At 37.1% G+C, this 25362-nt stretch overlaps 2 pseudogenes across 1 annotated transcript in view; both read left to right on the top strand.

Annotated features, from left to right (window-relative positions):
• The first annotated feature begins 6903 nt into the window (after positions 1-6903).
• Positions 6904-25362, top strand: part of LOC144376415 (OX-2 membrane glycoprotein-like) — a 38765-nt pseudogene continuing 20306 nt past the window's right edge. Inside the window, exons 1-4 of the transcript XR_013436879.1 lie at positions 6904-8880; positions 12865-13203; positions 13895-14189; positions 24990-25092. The product of XR_013436879.1 is annotated as an OX-2 membrane glycoprotein-like (transcript). The remainder of the gene's footprint in view (positions 8881-12864; positions 13204-13894; positions 14190-24989; positions 25093-25362) is intronic.
• On the top strand, positions 16198-18658 carry LOC144376416 (UPF0561 protein C2orf68 homolog pseudogene; annotated as a pseudogene).

Raw genomic sequence — 25362 nt, 5'->3', positions numbered from 1 at the left:
GATTGTAAATTCAAGGCCAGGCTCAGCAATTTAGCAAGACACTAAACAACTTAGTGAGACCTTGTCCCAAAATATAAAAATGAAACAAGGGCTGGGGATGTAACTCAGTGGTAAAGTGCCCCAGCACCAAAAATAAATAAATAAATAAACAAATAAATAAATAAATATAATAAAAATAAAATATTTCACCAAATAATGATGAACCTAATTATTTCAGCAAATAATTAATTATTACAAATGAAAAATAACAACTCTAGACAAAAAAATCTCAGGGGAACAAATACATGATATAAGGAAAATACAAATGGAAATTTCAGATGCAGAAAATGTAATCAATACAAATTTTAAATATCAGGAAAAAAAGCTCAAAAAACTAGTGCTTCTTTGGCTACATTTATTCCTAGGTATTGAATTATTTTTTATTATAATGGGATTAATTTCTTCATTTCAATTTCTCCTTATTCATTGCTACTGCATAGAAGTAAAACTGATTTTTCTACATTGACATTGTATCCTATAACCTTAGAAAATTTACTAACTACTTTTCTTCTTCTTTTTCTTCTTCTTTTTTTTTTTTTTTTTGTACCAGGGATGGAACCCTGGGGTGGTTAACCATTGAGCCACATCCCCAGTCCTTTTAATATTTTTTATTTAGATACAGGGTCTCACTAATTTGCTTAGGGCCTCTCTAAATTGCTGAGGCTGGCTTTTAACATGGAAGCCTCCTGCCTCAGTCTCTGGAGCCACTGGAATTACAGGTGAGCCACTGAGTTCAGCTATTTATCAGTTATTACTGGCATTTTGTGGAACTTTTGGGGGTCATTGATGGTTCCATACAAATTTTAGATTGTTTTTGCTATTTCTGTAAAATAAAATGTCACTGGAGTTTTGAAAGAGATTGCATTGAATCTACAGATTGCTTTGGAAATTATGGACATTTTCACAGTATTAATTAATTTGATCCGTGAAGATGTAATATTCTCTCATTTATTTATGTCTTCTTCAACTTCATCAATGTTTTAGAGATTTTGCATACTATTCATTCACATACTTGGTTAAATTTAATTTTCTCCCCACTGGAATGAGCATTTTTATTTATTTTTCAATTTTATTTTTTAAATTTATGTATGACAGTGGAATGCATTACAATTCTTTTTTTAAAAAATATTTATTTTTTAGTTGTAGTTGGACACAGTACCTTTATTTTACTTATTTATTTTTATGTGGTGCTGAGGATCGAACCCAGGGTCTCGAAGGTGCAAGGCGAGTACTCTACCGCTGAGCCACAACCTCAGCCCCTACAATTCTTATTACACATATATAGCACAACTTTTCATATCTTTGGTTGTGTGCATAGTATATTCACACCAATTCGTGTCTTTATACCTGTACTTTGGATAATAATGACCATCACATTCCACCATCATTAATAACCCCATGCCCCTTCCCTTCCCCTCCCACACCTCTGCCCTATCTAGAGTTCATCTATTCCTCCCATGCTCCTCCTCCCTACCCCACTATGAATCAGCCTCCTTATAGTGAAGAAAACATTTGGCATTTTTTTTTGGGGGGGGGGGATTTGCTAACTTCATTTAGCATTATCTTCTCTAATTCCATCCATTTATTTACCTGCAAATACCATGATTTTATTCTCTAAATTTAATTTTTAATACTTTTGTAAATGGCATTGCTTTTTTTATTTCTTCTTCAGATAGTTTGTTGTTACTGTATAGAAATGGTATTTATTGGGTTGGGGGTGTAGCTAAGTGGTAGAGTGCTGAATTCAATCCTCAGTACAATGACAACAGAAAGGTACCTATTTTTGTAAGTTGATTTTTGACCTGCATCTTCATTGAACTGGTTTATTCTAATAGTTTTGTTTTGATGGAGTTTTAAAATTTTTCTACATATAAAGTTCACTTGTAAACATGGTGTTACTTTTTCCTTTATTTCTTTTTCTAGCTTAACTGCCCTGGCTAAGACTTCCAGTTCTATTTTGAATAAGTGGGGTGAGAGTGGTATCCTTGTTTTGTTCCTAATCATAGGAGGCACTATTTTCAGCTTTTCACCACCGAGTATCATGCCAGCTGCAGGCTTGTCTTTATTATGGTCTTTATTATGTTGAGGACAATTCCTTCTATACCTAATTTGAAGCACTTTTTATTGTAAACAGATGTTGAATTTTGTTGAATGCCTTCTCTGTGACTAGTGAGATGACCATGCTTTTTGTTGCACTTATTGATTTCCATAAGTTGAATCATCTCACATCTCCCAGATGAAAAATCTCCATTCACGTTGGTTTATGATCCTTCCAATGTGTAGTTGAAATTGGTTTGCTGATATTTTGTTGGGGATTTTACATCTAAGTTAAATCAGGGATATTGATTTACGATTTTCTTTTCTTGTACTGTTCTTGTTTTGCTTTGGTGTCAGGGTAATACCACCCTCATAAAATGAGTTTGCCTTCTATTTTTTGAAGAGCTAGAACAGGATTGGCATTAATTCTTCTTTATATTTGGCAGAATTTACCAGTGAAGTAATCTGGTCCTGGGATTTTCTTTGTTGGTAGATTTTTGGATTACTGATTTTAAAAAAGTGGATATTTAAGTCCCTTATTATCAAGATTCTTACTTGTAATGGTTATGTTTAACTTTTCTATTTCTTCATGACTCATTTTTGGTAGCTTCTATGTTTCTAGGAATTTGAGCATTTTTTTATGTAGTTTGTCGGCATATAGTTATTCATAATTGTCTCTTAGTATCCTCTTATATTTTTGTGGTAACACTTAATTCATTATTGTTTTTATTTTTTAAAGTCTTCTTTTTTTCTTTAAACTAGCTAAGGGTTTCTAGATTTTTTTCTTTTCTTTAAAAAAAACAACTCTTAGTTGTGTTGGTCTATTCTGTCATTTTTCTAGTCTCTATCTGACTTATTTATGATCTAATCTTTGTGATTATTTTCCTTCTGATAACTTTTTTTCTTTTTCTACTTCCTTCATATATAAAATAGGGTTTGCTGTGTTTTGTTTTTGTGGTATTGGGGATTGAACACAGGACCTCATGTGTCCTAGGCTAGTACTTCTGATCTACATCCCCAGTTCTATTTTATTTCATTTTAAGACAGAGCCTAAGTTGCCCATGCTGGCCTCCAACTTCTTCTGCCTCAGTCTTGAGATTAGTTGAGTAGCACATAATACAGGGAGTTTGGGGGGTACTGTGGATTTAGCCCAGGAGTGATTTACCATTGAGCTACATCCCCTAACTCTTTTATTTTTATTTATTTATTTTTTTATTTTGCAACAGAGTCTTACTAAGTTGCTTAGGGACTTGCTACATTGCCTAGGCTGGCCTTGACCTTGCACAATCCTGCCTCAGCCTCCTAAACTGCTGGGATTACAGATGTGTGCCCAGTATTATCTTATTGATTGATTGATTTTTCAAGAGTGTGTTTTAAAATTTCCAAATGTTTGTGAATTTCAAATTTTGTTCCTGTTATTGATTTATATTTTTACACCATTATGGTTGAAATCCCTACTTGACATTTTTTCCATGTTCTTGAATGTTTTAAGACTTGCTTTTTGACCTAATATGATTTGTCCTAGGGAATATTTTATATGCACTTGAAAAGAATATTTACTCTGCTACTGTTGGATAAATGTTCTACCTATGTCTGTTAAGTACACTTAATCTACAGTGTTGTTAAGTTCTGCTGTTTTCATGTTGATTTTCTGTGTGGAGGATCTATCCATTGTTGAAAGTGGGATATTTAAGTCCCTTATTATTATTGCATTGATGTCTATTTCTCTGTCCAGATCTTGTTGTATATATTTAGGTGCTCTGATGTTGGGTATGTATGTGCTTATAATGGTTACATGCTATTGATGAGCTGACTCCTTTATCATTTTATAATGACCTTCTCTGTCTCTTGTGACAGTTTTCATATAAGGTCTATTTCATCTCATGCAGATATCGCCACCCATGATCTGTTTTGGTTATCATTTGTATAAAATATCTTTTTCCCCCCATGTGTTCATTTTCAATCTATGTAGGTTATTAAAACTGATGTGGAATGGAAGCAAGTAGATGGGTTGTTTTTATACATTCATCCATCTTATCTGAAAGTACAAGTAAACAAAACAGAGACAGATCTGAACGCCTCAATGGATCAGCAAGGCTTTCTTTATTAAGCAGTGGAACAGCACATTTTCAGGAGAGAAAATGGCAACTGGTTACAACAGGGGTCTGATTTTTATAGGGTTTAAGTGAGGCTTGAATCATAACAGAATGTGTCAGTTGGGCAGTCAGAGGGAACAGTTGTACAAGTTCAAAGTCCATTGTTGCTGGGAAATGGTCCAAAGCACATTGTTTTCCTGCTTTCTCTGGGAACCACTGTTCTCCTTTCTCCCTGGGGGTGCTGAGGGCCATTGCCAAGTAGGAATGACGCATCGAAATTTCCTTGCCAGCGTACCCCATGTTAAATGGAAATTTGCTGTGACATTGCATGTGTCTTTGAGAAAGGTGACCCTGCTCAAGGACCAGGGTGGATCCAGGTTGAAGGTGTATCCTGCAGGTTTTAGGAAGTATCCGGGTTTAGGATAATTTGGGTTTAAGGCGTTCCCGGTTTAAGACAATCTGGGTTTTAGGGAAGTTCCAGGTTGAAGTTTATTCCTGCTGGGAATGGGGCGTTCCTGCTGCCTGAGTTCCAGTTGAGAAAGTATTTGGGACGTGAAATGTGCGGGAGAACTTGGATTTCCCCAGAACGTGTTTGTAGAGGGCCGGTGTGAGTTCGGGAATAAAGAATTGCTGTTTGAATCTACAAAGCTGTAAGTGGCTCGTGATCTTGTGCCCAGTCAAGACTGCGGCATGGGGGTTATGTTTTTTTAATATCCTTCATTATCACAGTCATACTTTAATTATTTAGACATAGTTTTCTTTAGATTGGGGATCTGAGTAGTTATTTAAAGTTGTAAATTCTTTGTTCATATCTTCATGACTCACAAAAAAGTGAGTAAGAAGCTGGATTTTCAACTCAATAGAATTTCCGGCACTTCAGCATAGCAGCTGTGCCACTCGTTGATGCAGACACCAGACCACTAAGGAGGCCTCAGGAATGTTCCAAAACCCAAAGTAACAGAATCTGTTTCATTTTCCCTTTGGAAACTGAGTTTTTCTCTTACGCAAGAAAATAGCTTTCAGGTGAGTAGTGGCTTAGAGACTGGAATATAGGTGGAGGGAAGGTTTGTTTGAAGGGATGAAAGGAAGCAGAGACTCCAACACCCACAGCCATAGGAAGGACAAACATTGATGTATCGGATGGGGTGTGTCTCATCAACCCTATATTTTAGAGGATTTTGTTTCTTCTGAGACAGAAGCTAGGGGAGAAATTATAAAAGGGGGATATACTTTTAAATAGAGATTTATATGTGACAATAGGAGAAAAGAGAAGGCCCATTGCCAGAATGTGTCTTCTGTTTGCACACATCATTGTGGTCTTGTGGTGGGGGTAGGGAATGTGGCGGGGGGGGGGAGGTTGGGGTAAAACACAAGTCAAGGCCTAGAAGACCTTTTGTATCTGAAGATGAACTAAGAAGACCTCTAAGGATGTGTTAGGAGATAAAGAAAAGGGAAATTGGCCACTGCCCTTTATCTTTAGGTGAGAATCAAAGCAGGATAATCTCAGCTGTGAAGTAAAGTCAAATACTCATAAAACAATCTCACATGCACTGTTGACATGCAGTCTATTCCCACTGCCTGTAGGAATGATAAGGCTGATCATTTTATCCTGGCCTGACACCACCCGTGATTGTCTAAGTCAGAAAATGTCTGAACTCTCTCTGATAAGCGCTCCAAGTTCCTTCTTTGGGACTGGAAAACAGTACACTGGGGTCTTTGTAGTCCTGGATTGGGAGACTGGGTTGTGTAACTATGTGTGTGTGTGACATGGAGGCTGGATACTGATCTCAGTCTGAAGAAAACAAGACCAACTGTATACCTCTGAGTTGAGGATTTGCCCCAGGTCCCAGATTTGGCTTCATTTTCTCCCACCTTTGATTTATGTGGCTGATTAGGAATACTTTGGGAGATACGGATAAAGATCTTCACCCTCAATTTTTAAGGCAGAACATATAATCTTGAAGACCATGATGATTAAAATACCAAGCACATTTGGGGAAAAAAATTTTCAAATGGACTGTTCTCATTAAAATATGCTGTGAACTGGTAGTGAATGTGCATGGCTTCTCCAGGAGGAAGGCATGCTGGGGAAACATGCAAAATTGTGGGTGTGGAACGCCTTCTGGCAGGTGGTTGGATTGGGATTTAAATGTCAAAAAGAGTAATGAAAAGTACCAGGTAAGGAGCACTTTCCCTCTCTTCATTTTAGCAAGTGAATACTATTTAATTGGAAAGTGTTTAATGATCTTATAGGATATGATTTTTAATTATTTTTAATCATATAGGATATAAAAAATTTTAATTTTTCTACTCCAGTTCTTTGGGGGAAGATGGCAAGAAGAATATTTTTCAGAGGCTTGGCATATATCTATCGAAAACAGTTGTTCAACCCGAGGGCTGGGAAGCCTCAGTGTACTCTTTTTCAATCCCAGAGAAAGAACTTGGATGACTCAACAGAGACGGTTTGGACATTTTTTTAATTCATGTCGTCCTGGGCAACTGCAGAGTGGACCGATATAGAGGGCAGAGATGCTCCGGCAGGCAGAGGGAATGTACAGACAGACTGCATGCTCGCTGTACAGATGGATTTCTTCAGATGTTTTATGAGTATGTTCTTTTATTTTATAACCAAAGTTGCTTTGCTTTGATCTTCACTTAAAGATTGGAGACAAAGGAACTGGCTAGTTTTCCCCTCTTCATTTCCTTTGTTATCACATTCTTTAGAGTCCTTATGTTTTTTTCTTTTTCTTTTTAGATATCTATGCCAGTAGAGTATATTGTAACATATTATACATATGTGGAGTATAACTTCCCATCCTTATGGTTGTACATAATGTAGAGTTACACTGATCACGTATTCCTATATGAACATAGGAAAGTTATGTCTGATTTATTTCACTGTCTTTTCTATTCCCATCTCCCCTCCCTTCCTTCTTTTCTCCTTTGTCTAATCCATGACTCATTTTTGGTAGCTTCTATGTTTCTATTTTTCCCTACCCCCACCTCAAATATTCTCTTTTATATGCAGATGTATTAGATCCGCATATAAAAGAGAATATTTGGCCTTTGGTTTTGAGGGATTGGCTTATTTCACTTAGCATGATAGCCTTCAGTTCCATCCATTTCCTGACAATTTTTAATTTCATTCATAGATCAGTAATATTCCATCGTGTGTGTGTGTCTGTGTGTGTGTGTGTCTGTGTGTGTGTGTGTGTGTGTATCACATTTTCTTTATCCATTCATCTGTTGAAGGGCACCTAGATTGGTTCCATAGCTTAGCTATTATAAATTAAGCTGCTATAAACATTGATGTGGCTGCATCACTGTAGTATGTCGATTTTAAGTCCTTTGAGTATGTGCCAAGGAATGGGATAGCTGGGTCAAATGGTCCATCCACTTCAAGTTTTCTGAGGAATCTACATACTGCTTTCCAGAGTGGTTGCACCAATTTGCAGTCCCACCAGCAGTGTATGAGTACATCCTTGTCTCACTGCCCTGAACAACAAACTTTCCTAGGTTTTAGGAAGCTAGTCAACCATGAATGAGGGAGCAGAGAAAGAACAATGAAGGGTGACTGAAAACCACAGGGAACCTTATCTCACAGATCACACCTGGAAGGTTATAGCACCTGTGTGTTAAACCTGTCCCGGTCATAATTGTATCCCCTAAGAAAATCCATTGTTTCAAGATCATACTCCACCAGGTACTGGACCTTCCCTTATCACTGAAACCATGTCACAACCCCCAATCACCCTAACAACCAAAACATTAAGACCCTCACTAAAAATGCTTGCTGAATTCTTCTCAAAGAGTAATAAACTGATTAAGGGGGCAGGAAATTGAGGCAAAAATAGGGGGACTCAATTTCCTTTAAAACTTCCTCTCTGTGAGTACTATATCACCCCCTCTTGTAGGTAGCCTGCAGTTCTTATGCCGTGAGTCAAAAGTCAAAAGGTGGACCTGGTTTGTCTCTCTGGAGACTTCCCTGGGAACTCCAATAACTCTGGAGGGCTGGAGAAGCACACTGTTCTCTTCCCTGAGAGGACCCACTGTCCGCCTTGAGAACATCCCCTTTTCCCTTTTCCTTTCCCTTCTAATGAAGGCATGCCTGTTGCTCTGAGTGACATGTCTGAAATCTTTCTGGCATGACAGCAAGAACTGGGATAAGGGGGGCCTTCAGGTCTGCCTCAGCTTTTCAGCAGGGCTCTGCCCTGCGGCAGGAGGCACCCAAAGCAGTCTTGTTCCTTGATCTCACTCACTGTGAATAAATGAGCTCGATATTTGTCCTGTGCATGGATAACAGGACATTAATATTAGGAAAGGCTTAGTAACACTCTCAAAAGGAGTGCTAATTAAATTTTCTTGCAAATCAGTAGAAAAGGAGCCTGTGAATAAATTGTGTGACTGTTACAAACAGCAGACAGATATTTAGAAGAATGTTTTTATAGATCTAAGTACCTGAAAAGAACTGGAGGCTAGGCAGACCAGGAAGTTGAAAAACAATAGTTAATAGACTTAATGAGTCACAGGCCTGTGGCGGGAAAAGGTGAAGGTAGTGAATGGTGCACATTCACTATCGGTTCACAGTGCTGGAGGTAGGATAAGAAAATGCATCAATAGTGAAGGTTCTCATCAACAAATTCCATGGGCTTTCCACTCCATCTTGTCCCCCACCTCTTGATTCTTCCCATCTGTGCACAACAAACAGGTAACTCTACAGTTTTTCTTTCAAACATGTTTGGTTGGAATCAATAGTTTAAAAAAATGCCTATTTACTTTTATATACTGAGGTAAACAAGGTGGTATGTTTGCATCTGTATCATGTAGCTATTCAATCATGTAGCTAGCAAGTTGTTTAAACTGAGTCTGTTTGAAACAATGAGTTATTCAACAGAATGCAAGAAAGGTAAGAATGAAAAGTCTTTCTGTATCAGAGGTATCTGAGTTGCTCAAACTGGAGGTTATAAAGCTACCAGAAGCATCTGAACTCTTGGCAAACTTGCTTTGCTTTGTAGGAGTCCTTGTGAATATATTGAAGCAGCATATCTGCCTTTTAGTTTCGAGTCTGACTTGTTCTGTGTCTCTTCTTGTTCATGAAGACCTTTTTGATGCTATCAAGTCTGTAAATCTTTTCCTTTATAGGTTTGTCTATCCTTACGAGCTTTAAGAATTAACAAGTATTCGGTCCTATTACTTTTAGTCATTTAAAATTATTTAATTAAAGATATTTAACCTGAATCCTTCTAAATCCATTTGGTTCATGATAAAAGCAATAACCAGTGTTCTTTAAGAATTCAGGAGATTTTTTTTTAAAAAAATCACAATGATTTCAAGATCAAAGAAAAACAGTAACTTCTAGTTAAGGAGTCTTTTTCCTGGGGGAAGTATCATTTGAATTCAATTAGATATTTGAATTCAATTGAATTCAAAGTTGAATGATGGATGACAGAAGCTGAGGCCAATGCGGGGTGACAGTAGAAGAAATCAGCATGTCCTGTTCTTTCTGTTCTATTCCCCTAATATACTTCAGCACCTAAAATGCACATCTCATTGTGACCAAGATTTAGTGTAGTGGAACAGAAGGTGCTTAGCAAGGAATGCTCCTTTGAACATCTCTGTTTATGTTTTTGGAAAATCTATACATGTACTTCTGTTAGGCATGTAGATAGAAGGAGATTGGCTAATTATAGGAGTGCTTGTATAATCCTCATTTTAATTAGTGTATTCCTGATGACAAAGCTGAGCACCTTAAATACATTTATTGGTCATTTAAATACTCTTTTTGTGTGTGATGTGTGTATTCAAATATTTTGTTCAGTTTTCCATTGATTTGTCTTGTTGATTTGTGTAAATATATATATATATATATATATATATATACATACACATTAGGGTATAAATCTTTGTCATGTACACATATGGAAAATATATTTTCTCACTCCTTGGGTTGCCTCCTTACTTTTGAAGACGTATCTTTTGGTGAATTGAAGTTATTAAATCCTAAAATAAGCTAGCTTTTCATTTATTACTTCATATCACCAAGAAAGGAATAAGGCACTAAATAACAATGTATTCCCTATTTAAAAAGTCAATGGCACCAGGTGCAGTGGCACTGACCTATAATCCCAATGGCTTGGAAGGCTGAAGCAGGAGGATGGAAAGTTCAAAGTTAGCTTCAACAACTTTACAAGGCCCTAAGCAACTTAGTAAACAGTCCCTGTCTCAAAATAATAGATAAAAAAGGGCTGGGCATGTGGCTCAGTGGTGGATCCAATCCTCATTATCAAACAAAAAAAAAAAAAAAGAGAGAGAAATCATTGGCTACCACAGTCATATAGATGTTATACAATATTCTAAAAACTGTGTTTTATCTCTCACATTTAGATTTTCAGTGCATTTTAAGTAGATTTTTTTCCTCTGGTCTTAGGTGGTGACCAATCTATAATTTGTCCATACAGATGTCCCATGGACACAGCATTTATTGGGAAGATCATCTTTTTATGCAACATGACATTACTTTAGCTTTTCATCTAGATAGTAAGTCTTCAGTTTATTGTATTGGCTTTTTAGAATCAACTCCTTAATTCAAGAATTAAAAAAAATTAAAAACTACTTGCGTTTTGATTAAATTTCCACTGAGTTTCAAATTTAACTTGGAGAGGATTGACATTTAATTTTTTTTCCTATCTGAATATGGTATATTTCTAAATTTATATATATCTTCTTTGTTTCTAAGAAGTCTTTTGTAGATTTAAGTAGAGAGGTTTTTATATATCTTCCATTTTGTTTATTTCTAGATTTTCTTTTCGTTAGGAGGGTGAACTATTTTAAGTACTATTCTCAAGTGTATATTTTCTACTTGGTTAGTGTGCATATATAGAGGTACAATGATTCTTTAAAATGGCTTATTTTTTTAGAAAGTTTTAGGCTTATAGAAAAATTGAGAAAGTAGTAGACAGTTTCAGTAACTCCCATGACTAGATTTTCCTGTTATTAACATCACATATTAGTATGATAACATTTGTTAAAATTAATAAACCAAATCTGATACATTGTTCATAACTAACATCCATAGTAAATTTATGTTACTTTAGTTTGTATTCAGTGCGTTTTCTGTGCCTGGATCCCATCTAAGGTATCACATTACACAACCCTGTCATATCTCCTTATGCCCCCATTAGTTATAGGAATTTCTCAGAGTTTCCTTGTTTTTGATGACCATGACTGTTTTGAGGAAAATATATATATATATATATGGAGGGGATGTTTGGCAAAAGAAGCTGCTCACCTTAGGGCGCAGCAGGAAATAAAAGAGAAAAAGGAGCTATAGGGATTTCAACATCCATTTCAAGGGCCTGGCCTAATGACCTAGTTTCTTGCACTATGTTCCACCTCCTAAAGATTGCATTACCTCTCAATAGCACTGCAGCACATTTAGGGATAAATGCCTGTTTATCAGCAACATCTAAGATCCAAACTGTAACACTACATATTAAAAGAACTGTGTAACATGCCAAGCATGGTGGCACACATCTAAAATCCCAGGGACTCAGGAAGTTGAGGCAGGACTATCACAAGTTCAAGGCCAGCCTCAGCAACTTAGTGGGGCCCTAAGCAGCTTTGTGAGACCTTGTCTCAAAATAAAAAATTAAAAGGGCCAGAAAAGTTGCTCAGTGGTTAAGCACCTTGATTTCAATCATTGTACCCAGGGGTGTGGGGCGGAGGGATGTTACTGAGCAGACATCTCATTAAATGAAATACACTCTAACTCTGGGTTTTAAAAAACAAAACAAAACAAACAAACAAACAAACAAACACCTCTCTATTCCCTGATTTCTAGAGAACTGACAACCCCAAATTACTCACCTCTGAGATATTCCCTCTTCCTGAAATTTTATTTCCTTTAATTTTTCTTGGTTTTGCCATTGTCTGATGCTCTTAAGTATATTGTTATGTAATTAATTCAACTTTCCTAGTTGTTCTCAGAGAGTGTTAATATCTCACAGAGTACTCCATCCTACCTAGCTATGACATTTTATGATTTTAGTTTTTTTTAGGTTTACAGATTGTGACACTTAGAAAACACATTCAAACACACACACACACACACACATACACACACACATACACACATATCACTTAATATAAAAATTTTCCAAAGTCTTTACAGAAGCAAAATAACATTTCACTTAACTTTCTATTAGAGAATACATAATCAGATGCCCTTTTCTGCATATCAGGAAAATTATTAAATTTTTTTTGTTCATCCAACAGAGAAACTGTGGCCTCCTGCCAGTCTTCTATTATAGCAGAAGATTGAGGAAATCAGTGCGTTTGAAGATCTAAAGGTTTTATTTGCTGTATGGATTCTATGCCCATAACACCTCACCTTTAGTTTAGATCAGTTAGTAGCATTCTTACCTTGTGATCTACTTTAACTAAAAAGCATTTTTAAAAGCTAACAATATTCATGTTGCTTAATTTGTGTTTCAACTTTTGTACTCAATAAATATGAATTGATTAGGTAATATATGCCAGAAACAATTTTAGAACTAGATATTCAATATAGAAGAGTTTATTTTCTAGTGAGCAAGACAGATAAATAAATGATAATTAAAAGATAGAGAGGTAAGTGCTATGATATGCATTAGCATAAAAGCACATTTTTCTTCATTTTGAACTTTATTTTCAGATTCCTTACATAAAATAAAGCATAACAGTAATGAATCAGTTGCACTAGGAGGAAGTGTGACCATTTTCTGCAATTTGACAACTCCAGCAAATGTCGTGCAAATCACCTGGCAGAAGATCCAAGACTCTCTTCCACAAAATATTGGCACTTACAGCAGTAAATACGGAGAAAAGATTCTTCCACCATACATAGATAGGCTGCACTGCAAGATCATTGAACCCAACTGCTCCTTCCTGACAATCAATGAAGTAACATTTGACGACGAAGCCTGCTACAAATGTCTCTTTAACGTGTTTCCTCATGGAAGTCATGGAGGGAAAATCTGCCTGAACATCTTAAGTATTTAAATGTTTTCTGTGGGATCAGAGTACTGAGGCAGAAATCATGGGCTTGTGGTATTTTAAGGTTGGCATTCAGAGAATGTTAGAGGATGAAGGACTGATAGAGAGCATCCCAGTCAAGTCATTTACTATATGTAAGGCATAAAAAAAAAAAAAAAAGGGATTGGGGGAAAGCCAGTAACGATCACGTGACTGCCCATGTTCACACAGTGCAGGACCTTCTCCCCTGTCCTCTAACTTCTTTGCCCTGCACTGGCTTTCAACTGTGAAGCATCCCTTCATTTAACTGGAGAGTTGAGAAAAGTTAGGAAAAGAAAAAGACTTTAGGGAAAGAGAAAGAATGATGAGGACTAAGAGAATAAGGAGTTTCCAGTCTTCAAATAAACAAAATGTCTCATGGCTTGTGGCAGTGTGACAGAGTCACCATTACTATATTGTGATAAATGTAACTTTTAGGCTGGATGAAAGTTGAGACACCAGTTGTTCCTCTCACCTTGGAGGGGCTGTGGGTATAGGAAATGATAGTATGAGGTTGTTGTTTGTTTTTTAAATGCAAGGAAAGGTATCTGAGAGGGCTCTTCTCAACATTTTGGGATCATATAAAAATTTGGGGAGGCCAAGTTTTTAACAGCATAGGAATCTGGTATGGTATATTTTCATACTTAATTGTGTTTCTCTTTCTGCCTCAGCTGTAACTGAATTGACACCGGAACCCCGATTCAGTCCTGACTCTGAAGGTTTTCTTTAATTATTCAGCCGTGGGAAAACCTGCACCTCGAATCTCTCTTTTCCCCTCACGAATCCTGAATCGTCCACCTGAGGAATACCTTGCTCAGAACCCCAACGGTACCATAACGGTCACTAAAATGTACACCATCTCTGTGGAAACTGTGAGGTCCCTAGGACTCCAACATCTGATTGTGCACATGGATCACCCTCTAAGGAATGAAGAGAAGATTGTTCCTCTGTCAGAAAAACAAGAATGTAAGTAGCCGAGAAGCCCAGAGAGGGGAAATATTTATCTTCCCTTAAAATTCACTTTCATAGGTGTTTGTTAAGTCATGTACTTTGAAAAAAAATGTCATACACATGCATAGTTAAAAGACTGTAATAATGAAGACAGCCTCATAAAGCTGCTCACCTGCTCCCTGGGGCAGCTGTTTTTAAATGGAAGATTTTGAAATTGATCTTGATATGTCTTCTACCCAATTTCTATCTCAATCACTTTGGGCTTATTTACTCTACCTTCAACTTTTCCTCTGCCCTTGCCCTTCCTCTGCAACCTTTATGGTTAAACCTGTTTCTTGTTTCATACTCCACAGAAAGTCTCTCTTTGCTGTCCATTTCTTTCTGTCTTCTTTCCCTTCTAGCTCTGCCAACTGTATTTATAACCATATTTTTTTTGGTTATGACTAGGTATAAACCATTTATTCTTTTACTGAAGTAAAATAACAAAGTATTGTTGATGGACTCCCAGAGAGAAGGCTTTAAGGAGTTAAAAAAAGTAATTATTTGTAATTAGTATGTCAAGGTTTTAATGAAATAAAAATTATATACAACATCATTCTCAAACTAGAAGCCTTAAATAGGTTAGCCCCAAAGTGTTTCTTTTTAAACAGTTTAAATTATTTGTCAACATTTAAAGATCCATAAATTTCAGGTGAATATTATGGATTTCATCTTTTCTCTAAAATGGAAAGTTCTGGCAAATCTGGGCTCACATTTGTGCTCGGTGAGGACTATCTCATCTTGGTTCCTTAGCTTGGGTGTGGGTGCTCACTCAGTTCTATAACCATAATTAAACAGGGTTAATAGGAATGGGATAATTTTTAAAGAGCTCAAGAAATAGTATGTGAATAATGTCTTTATATTCTACCCAGTAATCTTTTAAAATTTAGAATTTCTCCAAATATTTACTCTACATACTGATAATCTGAGGTTTTATTCTACCACTTTACCATTTATTTTCTGTTATCTCACCTTTAGTCTCTAAATATTTATGGTACATACTGACAATTTAAGAGTTTAATCTACCACACTCCTATCATTTTCTGTTATCTCATCTGTTCCTTTCTCTCTTTTTTTTACCAATTTCTTTTGGTTAATGATTTATCTATATTTCCTTTCCCCCATACATTGGTTTACAGATTACATTATTTTTGGGATTGACTTGGAAATTATAACATACATCATGACTAATTAAGGTCTAAAAAATGTAATACTTTAGTAATCACTTCCCAACAGTGCAATGAGTTTATATTAACTCCCACTCCTTGTGCCAATATTTTTGGGCATTCTTTATGCTTATATATCACAGCATATTATCATTGCTATGACTGTTATTTGTTGTACTATTCATTTATATTTACCCTCTCTGTTGCTATTCATTTCCTTGCCCATTTTTCATGCTTTTCTCTGAAATCATTTTCCCTCTACATGGAGAATATCTCTATTGCTTTCCTTTATTTCTCTATTGGCGTACCTGGGACCAATTCTCTCAATATTTTTGATTAAAGAATATGTCTTCACTTTTGAAGAACATTTTCACAAAATTTGTGATTCCAATTTGACAGGTTTTTTTTAGCATTAATTGGACAATGTCAAATATGTCATTTTATTGACTTTCTATTACCATGATTACTGTTGAAAAGACATTTCTTAGTCTTGTGGCTTAGTCTTCAGAAAGAAAAGTATCTTTCCCATCCCCAGCTCTGGCTATGTGTAAGATTTTCTCCTGGTGTTTGTTGCTTACCAGTTTTATTATCGTGTGCCCTAATGTAGTATTCTTATTCTGCTTGTGGTTGTCCAAAACCCTTGATTTTTTTTTTTTTTTTTGTGGTGCTGGGTATTGAACCCAGGGCCTTGTGCATGCAAGGCAAGCACTCTACCAACTGAGCTATCTATATCCCCAGCCTTTTGATTTCTTAATATGGGAGAAAATATCCTTTTCTATAAATGTTCCACATTTTGTTTACCCATCCATCAGTTGATAAATATCTGGGCTGGACCATTCGCTGGGGGCGCCGCGGGGCCCTTGGCGGCCAGCGGTGGCTCTGCACCGCGCCTTCCGGATGGAGGCAGCGCCGGGCCCCGGGCCGGGGCTCTGCTGCCGGCATGAGCCACAGATTCGTGCACCACATACGACAGAACCAGATCGCTCAGGACCACTACGACAAGAAGGTGAAGCAGGCCAAGAAGAAGGCGAGGAGGAGGCACACGCGGCCGCACAATCCCGACCTGCAGGTTCTACCCACCCAGGCAACCCAGACTGTGAGGAGTCCGGTGAAAGCAGCAGTAGTGGTGGCTCCGAGCTGGAGCCTTCTGGCCATCAGCTCTTCTGCTTAGAATACGAGTCGGACAATGGAGAGGTCACATCAGTTATCCTGTTATCGTGTATCAGGACCATGACCCAGGAAGGGTGAGTGAGGAAGTGTCAGCACACACCCCTCTGGATCTGCCCATGCCAGAGGCCCTCAAGTTGCATATCCAGGAGGAGATTGCCAAACGCCGGAGCTGACACTGACCAGGTGGAAGGCATTCTCTCCAGGCCAGAATCCTGCACTTGGATGAATTCTGACTAGGGAGCCCACCCTACATTGCGGTGCTAGGACTTGTCTGTCTGATCTTGAGACGCTGATAAGCTGCTGCCTCCACAGGGGTGTTGCAGGGCTACACCTAGCCCACCTCCCTTGCAGCAATTCTTTCTCTGAGCTCTACTTATGCATCTAGCTATAAAGTGCCTTTGGACCTAGAATGTCAGCTACCGTCCAGCACCTGGGCCAAGGGGGCCCTTCCAGACTCTACCCACTTCTTCCTGCAGGGAAAGGACCAGTCTTTTTAGTCTTCCAACTCTCCAACTGGTGTGTGACTTGAAACATGGGCTCTCACTGGAAGTCTGACTCCCTGGGAGGGAGGCGGTATCTGTCTTCTCGCAGCTTGATTGCCTGTTTCCTGGTTTTATGATAGAACAGAGAAAGAAGGCCCCAAAAGGAGTTGGGGGGCATGGCACCATTCCTGTCTCTTGAAGGGGGAAGAGGTAAAAGAAGGCAGTGTTTAGTGATTGCCTGTTGGGTCCCTTTATGTGTTTGTCATGTGGGTCTCACAAAGGCCCCTTTTACTCCTTTTTTCTTTAGGAACTTTTGTTTATCAAGGACATATATTTCTACCATGACAGCATTCTAATACATGTATGACTTTTGCAGTGACTAAATAAAGTGCTGAGGCCTGTACTTCAGTGAGGGTGGTCCTTCAGAGCTGCCCTGCTGGAGCAGATACTGCTGTCTGCCCCAGAGCTCAGCCCCACTGCTCGCCACCACGTCCATCTGGGGCCAGGATGGTGCTATCCACCTTATTTAAACCTGCCTCCAGACAGCTTGCACCTGTTTCAGAAACTCGTGCTTTGCCTGGAGGAGCATGTCCACAGCATTTCTCACAGGTTCTAGAGATGTCCACAAGAGGAGTGCCCTCTGCCGGTCAGTGCTGAGGCAGCAATCTTAGCCTGAGTGAAGCAACACTCACTTGAGTAGGTATGTTCTCAGCTGTCTTAAAGAAAAGTCTGATAGGCATGTCCATTGGGTATGGAGTGTTCCTCCCTCTGTTCTTAACTGAGGTTAAGCCCGAATTTTAAAGCTTTTGTTTCCTGGGCCACAAAGGGTGATTACCAAGAGGAGGTAGCCGTCATGCAAGGTCTTGGAACTGTGCTTCAGTGAGCTGTGAAGCCTGAGTTGCAGCCCACTGGCAAGCAGGAGGCCTTGGAGTGCAGTGCAGGGAAAGGAAAGGAAAGCTTTGTGAGGTGAGAACCCCAAGCCCCACCAGCCAGTAGGCTAACACTCACAGGAAGAGCCTCTCTGGACAGGAGACTGCCAATCGGAGATGAGTCCACAGGATAGGAGGAAGCCCTTGGGTGGTGAGTGCCCAACCTGCTGTGAATTTGGCAAGATCCATGAACTCAGGGTGCTGGGTTCCCTGATGGTTCACAATTTAAATGAGGACTTTGCTTATCAAGTGAGGAATGAGAATGGAGTCCCCTCTTGTCTCAGCCTTTGGGAGAATCACCATGAAATGCTGACTAGTATTTGACATACTTTAACTCCTCCAAATTCCTGTCCTGTCCTCCAGGAATCACATGACCAAGAAGCCATAGGCACCCACCCCAAGTTTCCCCAGGAGTTGGGGTGAGGTAGAAGTGAGGACCTGCTGAGTGAAGGGCTCCTCCGCCTTCTCGGAGCCAGCAGAGCCCGGCAGGTTGCACTGGCTGCTTGGAGGTGCCAGGTGTGAAAAGGCCTTGTTTGTGTTTTCTGGCTCCCAGTGTGTCTGCTGTTGTGGGTAAATAAAACAGTGTACAGACTATTTGAAAGTCCCAGATGGGAGACATTTTTCAAAAGCAGTATTTTGTTAAACCAATAAACTATGTTTTCAGCAAAATAAAATAAAATAAAATATAAATAAATAAATATCTGAGTTATTTTCATTTTTTGTTATGGCAAATGATTTTGCTATGAATATTTGTGTAAAAGTTTTTGCATGTGCATGTTTCCAATTCTCTTGGGAATATACCCAAAAGTAAATTGGTTGTTCACATGGTAATATGATATTGACCTTTTTGAGGAACTACTAAACTGTTTTCCACAGTGGTTAAACCATTTTAAGTTCCTAATAGCAATACACGAATGTTTGAATTTCTTCACATTCTTTCTAATGCTTTTTATTCTCTCAATTTTAAAAGAAATTATAGCCATAGCAGTGGAGGTGAAGGGGTATGTTATTGAAGTACTTTATACTCTTTAACCTAAATTCCCAAATGCTCATATCCCCAGCCCTGGGAAAAACTAATCTGATTATATATCTATACATCTGTCTATATATTTTCATGTAAATGTAATCATATTTGTGGTCTTTTGTGATGTATGATTTTATCTTCTTTCAGAAAGCATTTACTTTTGCTTTCTGTAGGTGCTTATTAGGGATAGATTGCCTTAATACAATTAGGGATTAGATGACTTGAAATAGTCTATACTCTTCACTCCTTGAAAAGTGGAGTCTCTTTCTGGTCCATTCTTTTTTGATTTTGTTGTTTTTGCCTTTTTGTTTGTTTGTTTTGGGTACTAGGGATTGAACTTGGGTTACTTAACCACTGAGCCACATCCTCAGTCCTTTTTTATTTTATTTTATTTTATTTTATTTTTATGAATATAGTAAGACTCTACAAACATGTTTTATTTCTCTTCAAATACAGTTTTTTTTGCATGTAAATAGAGAGTGTTGAATAATACACATATTTTTACTTCTTTTTGTTGCAGTTTTAGTCTTTTAAAATGTTTAGCTATTGTTTCTAATAAAATTAATTGAATATCAATGAATTTGAGGAAAATTTATAGACATATTCCATAAAAACTAAAACTAAGACTATTAGCATCATTAAAGTTTTCATCTAATTTCATTAGAGAAATTTGATTTCAAAAGCTTTTCAATGAATAGATCAATTATATAAAAGTCTAAGACATTTTTATTTTTAATAGTTTCTTTAAATCCATCTATCAGCAAATATAACATTGTAATTAATTCCAAGAACATTTAATTTACGAAGTCAGATCCTATGTCTTGTATTCCAATTTCAAAATCTAATATACCAATTTATATTAATGAAGATTCCTGAGACTGAAATATATTCTCATGCTTGTTAAATAGAAGGCACTGACTTTTTTTTTTTTTGGTTGTTCACAACATTACAAAGCTCAGTCCTTTTTTATTTTTAGATGAAGTCTTGCTAAATTGCTTTGGGTCTCACTAAGTTGCTGAGACTAGCTTTGAACTTGCCATTCTCCTTCCTCAGCCTCCCAAGCTGCTGGGATTAGAAGTGTGTGCCTGGCTCTGGTTCATCTTATCTCCTGGAGTTTAACTCTTTGGAATTTTAAGCCTCAAGTCCTACCAGGACCCTTTGCCTTGGTAGACTTTTAATTCCAGGCTTTATTGCTGACTTTTCTGCTCAACTTTTCAGTATCTCAGCTTTGGCTTTCACTTTAAAAATTTGTGCTTCTCCTAAGTAAAAACATATCTTAAAATGAGACACTCCCTCTCTTGGCTTTCTCCTTTTATTAGGTCTATAAATTCTTAATGATCTGGTAACCCTTTGATGTTTCAGAACATTTTTAAAGTAATTTGTCCATATTTTCTTAATGTCTTCAGTGGGAGGGTTAGCCTCAAACTAATTAGGTCATTGCTAGAATTAAAACTTGCTTATATTACCCAATTTCATACTGATAAGCATCTTTTCTTCTGTTACAAATGCATTTCCATAGCTTTGTTGCCCATGGGGCCCTTGTCAAAATGTTCAGGAATTGCTGTGCTTTGAACCCCCTCTTCCAGAAGTACAAGACAGCATCATTTTCAACCCTTATCACATTGCCTTAGATATTCTCTACAGAAATGATGAAGAGATCCTGACTTACCTGCTAACCATCCTCTTTTTTTTTTTTTTTTCTGAAGGAAGGTAGAAATGATACTCCTAACATTTTGCTCCATTTTGGGAATCCCTTTATGTTTGGATAAGCACTACAGAACAAGATTTGGATACAAGTGTCACCTAAAAGCTCCTGTGTTAACTCAGGAATATTCAGAGATGGGGCATGATTGGAAAAGGTGGGTCACTGGGGCATGTCCCCAGTGCCATAGTCATGCACATAATCATATTCTCCCTCTGTCCTTCCTGGCCATCATGAGGTGAGCAGTGCTACTTTCACCACCCTCTCTTGTTATGGTGTTCTGCCTTGTCTTGGGCCCAGAGCAACGGACTTGACAGATCAGGGAATAAACCTTTGAAACCATGAGCCAAAATAAGCTTTTCATCCTCCAGCTTGTTCTTGTTGGGTCACAGCAATGGAAGGCTGACTAACACACATATTCTATAGTTTATGTTAACCGTCCTTCTGCCTGAATCGTCCATTGGTCCTGACGAGAAGTCACATGTCAATCTGCTAATTGTAATAGCAGATACGACTCCATATTCTTTTCCTCTTTATTTTTGTTGTGGTTTGGAGATGAGGTGTCCCTCAAAAGCTGATGTGTGAGACAATGCAAGAAAGCTTACAGAGAAAATGATTGGGTTGTGAGAGCCTTAACCTAATAAGTGTATTAATCCTCTGACAGGAATTAACTGAGCACTCACGGTAGGTAATTGGGGTGTGGCTGGAGAAGGTGGGTCCCTAGGGGTGTGGCTTTTGGATTTGTATTTTATCCTTCTTGAGCAGAGCTCTCTCCGCATTCTGGTCCCGTGTTCCCAGATGCTTTCTTCCTCCACACCCTTCCACCATGATGTTCTCCTTCACCTTGAGTCCCAGAGAATGGAGTTATCCATCTATGGACTGTGACCTCTAAAACTGTGAGCCTCCAAATAAACTTTTCCTTCTTTAATTGTTCTTATCAGATCTTTTGGTCACAGCAATGAAAAAACTGATTAAAACAATCTTAGTGCCATGTTTTGTTTTGTTTATTTATTCATTTTATCCTTCAGTGTGAATACCTGTGCTGCATTCATTTAATCTAAAGTATTTTAATTCTGAGCATTTTCTCATTTCTCTGATAATTTCCTGCCTGTTCATCTAACTGATTCTTTTTGTATAAACCTCTGATTAAATAAGCATTGAAATATTTGGATTCAATTTTTTTTCCTAATATTTGTATCTTTTTTTCTCCTTTTCATGTTAGCTGGAAGGTTTTCTAAAAATTGTCTTCAAACTGATTCATTGAATTTTTCCTTTTTTGGACAAATCAGGTTTTTAATTTAGAATTGCTTTGGGGATTTAAAGTGAAAATTGTCTAATTTTTTATAGACTTTAAGAAAGTAATATCTTATCAAATATATCTGGGAATAATAATTTGGAAAGATTATATTTAACTTCTGTTTCTTTAATTGTCTCCCCCTACCTCCACCCCTACCATTTTAACATTATGTTTCTTTTACTTAGCCGCCTCACTTGGATGAAGCTTTCTTCAGAGTGTGGTGAGCCTTTCTTTATTGGAGGTTTATAAAAGGCTGCAGTTTTTGGAGAAGTGAACTTTTGTTGTGTAGAGAGCAGGCAGCAATTAGACCGGAGATCCAATATTTTATTTTGGCTGGGTTGTAAGCATCTTGGTTGTCCAACGTTGCACTTTGGAATATGAAGTAGGCGATTTTAACTATAAATTCTGTTATTCCCCTTGAGTCGTCTTCTGCTTTTTCAAGGTTCTTTCTTCGTTTGTTGTCTGCTTTGTACCTCCCCAAGGCTGCAACCTCTTTTATCTTGTACCTTCATAGCTCATTGCTTTGTCTTCTTTACGTCTCCTATGTTTGATTCTTCATAATTTCTTATCACTGGAAGTTCCTCTGCAGTATTTTTGTTGTTTTGAATTTAAATCTTTTACTTTTATCACTATAATTTTAATGAAGTCTCAAGAAATATTTTTGCTTATCTGTCTCTTGAAGCTGAAATTAATTAGTTTCTTTTTTCTGGTAAATCTTCCCATCTTATCTCCCATCAATCTATTGGCTAATTTGGTTAACTTATGGTTAAGTTTACTTCTTATTAAGGTACAAAGTCTGTAAGAAGTAATGTGAATTTATAAAAGCATTATTCCTTGCTTACTTTTGTGACAATATCAAGGAGGTTAATTTCTGATTCTGTTGAAATCTCATATAGAGCTTTATCCCCCTATGAGATATATATATTTGTTTATATATATCATATATTTATATATGATATATATGATATATATATATCATATCCCCTTTATCCCCCTATGATATATATATATATATATATTTGTTTATATATCATATATTTAGAATGGGTATGTAGTATCTCATTGAATATATCTAACTATCTATCTATCTATCTATATATGAGATACTACATACCCTATTTAGAATGGGTATGTAGTATCTCATTGAATATAGATATATATATTTATATTTTTGTTTGTTTGTTTTGTTTTGTTTTTTTCCTCTCAATACCAGGAACTGAACCCAGAGACACTTGACCACTGGGTCACATCCCCAGACCTATTTTGTATTTTACTTAGAGACAGGGCCTCATTGAGTTGCTTAGTGCCTTGCTAAGTTGCTGAGGTTGGCTTTGAATTCACAATCTTCCTGCCTCAGCCTCCCAAGCTGCTGGGATTACAGGTGTGCACCATCATGCCTGGGCTTCCTGGGAATTGAACTCAGGGGCACTTGACCACTGAGCCACATCCCCAGCCCTATTTTGTATTTTATTTAGAGACAGGATCTCACTGAGTTGCTTAGAGTCTTACTTTTGCTGAGGCTGACTTTGAACTGGCAATCCTCCTTTCTCAGCTTCCGGAGCCACTGGGATTACTGGCGTGTGCCACCATGCCTAGCTCCCCTATGCTTCTTTGTTGTTGACTTTAGAGATTTATGTTCACATTTGGGTCTTCAGGTTCAGTCTCCTCTGACTATTTAGAATGGGTATGTAGTATCTCATTGAATAAGAACATCAGTAAAAACAGAAGCTCACACAAAACAATGGCTGAGCAGTCAAAAGTAAATGGCCAAAGTTATTCAACTAAAACACAGGTGCTTTCCTAACAGCATTTAGGGAAGAAGAAACTAGTGACAAGGCTCTCTTTTCCTTCAATGTAATAGAAAATTCAAACCAGCAAATTAAACAGGGGTGAAAGTTTACTATAGGATTAATATTTATATTTAGGAGAATTTTAAAAAGGACAAGACAAACAAATAAACAAATAAACCCTTACCCTGACAAGACTTAAGAATATAAAACTCACAATATTTCATGCATTGAACATAACTTCAAATTTCCTTAGGAGCCAACATAAAACACAAGTTCAATTTTCTATTTTATCTAAGAACAATCATTGTTAATCCTTAAGAATGGCCTTTTGCTAATTTAAATTATATTAAAAGAAGTAGGAATTATATTCAAAGGCAACATAGAAAGAAGAGGTATCTATCATATGATTTGGGAACACTAGGGTCAAAAAACCCTATTTTTAAAAGTGTTGATGCTCAAAGCCTTGCAGTTTGTTTTTTGTTTTCCCAAGAGTTCATCTTCTGGAGTTGGAACTGAACTTGTTTCCCAATTTTGCCACTTAATCACCGTGTATTTAGGGGATTCTCTTAACATCACAGACACTGCATTTCCCCATCTGTACCTAATAACTGTACCTACCAGTTAATGTAAATAGTCCTTGTAAAATGCTTCTTACAGGTTTTTTGTATGTTAATCTTAAATATTTGTTATTATTAGAAATTCATTTTCTGATGTTATTACAGACTCTAAATTCCATTTTGGTAATGTAGTCATCCACTATACTATATTTTGCTTAATCATTTTTCTGTGATGAATATTTAAGTGGTTATGTAATTTTTTCTCCTTTTTGAGATCAATAGGATTATATTAAATATCACGTCTTATTTTGAAGAATATGTACCAGTTTGAGTATATTTTACTATATTTTTTTATAAATTGGAATATGGCACATTCTTGTAAAGAATAAATTTGAATGTCAGTGAAGCAGTAAGAATCAAAAGAAGAGAAGGAAGAAAAAGGGAAAGGGGGAAGGAGAGATGAGGCATTGAGGAATGAAATTAATCAAATTATTTGTACATACAAACATATCACAATGAATTCAGCACATGTAATTATGATAAACCAATAAAATTAATAATAAAAAAAGGAATATTGCAAATTAAAGGTACCAGGATGCAGTACACTGTAGAGGAAAAAAGTATGGTCATGAAGAACATGTTTCTGGTTTTTCTTTCAGGTGCTACTTGTTCTTCTACTTGCATATGTATAGTTTCAATGATCTTCGTTTGTGTTTTGATTAGCACACTCCTCATTCTCTATTTTTGTTGGAGAAAGATAAAGTAAGTCATATTACTATATGTTTGTGATAAAGAAAGTTGTTAAAACAAGATTAGTTTTAAATATCTTTGTAATAATTTTAAGGGATCTGGCAAAATGCATCATGAAAAGAGGAATGAAAACTCTTCCATATGCTTGGTTCTTTCCATTATCAGAAGTGTGTCTTTGTCAAAATGATACTTTAATTAGGATTGCCATAAAGGTGTAATCACTTATGCTTGTAGTAAATTGAGTTTAAGATTTTTTATTGAGATTTTTATAGGAGACTGCAT

The sequence above is a fragment of the Ictidomys tridecemlineatus genome, chromosome 3, assembly GCF_052094955.1.
Source record: "Ictidomys tridecemlineatus isolate mIctTri1 chromosome 3, mIctTri1.hap1, whole genome shotgun sequence".
NCBI classification, from domain to species: Eukaryota; Metazoa; Chordata; class Mammalia; order Rodentia; family Sciuridae; genus Ictidomys; species Ictidomys tridecemlineatus.
The sequence above is the reverse complement of the archived record's forward strand: the minus strand, read 5'-3'. Positions and strand labels throughout refer to the sequence as shown.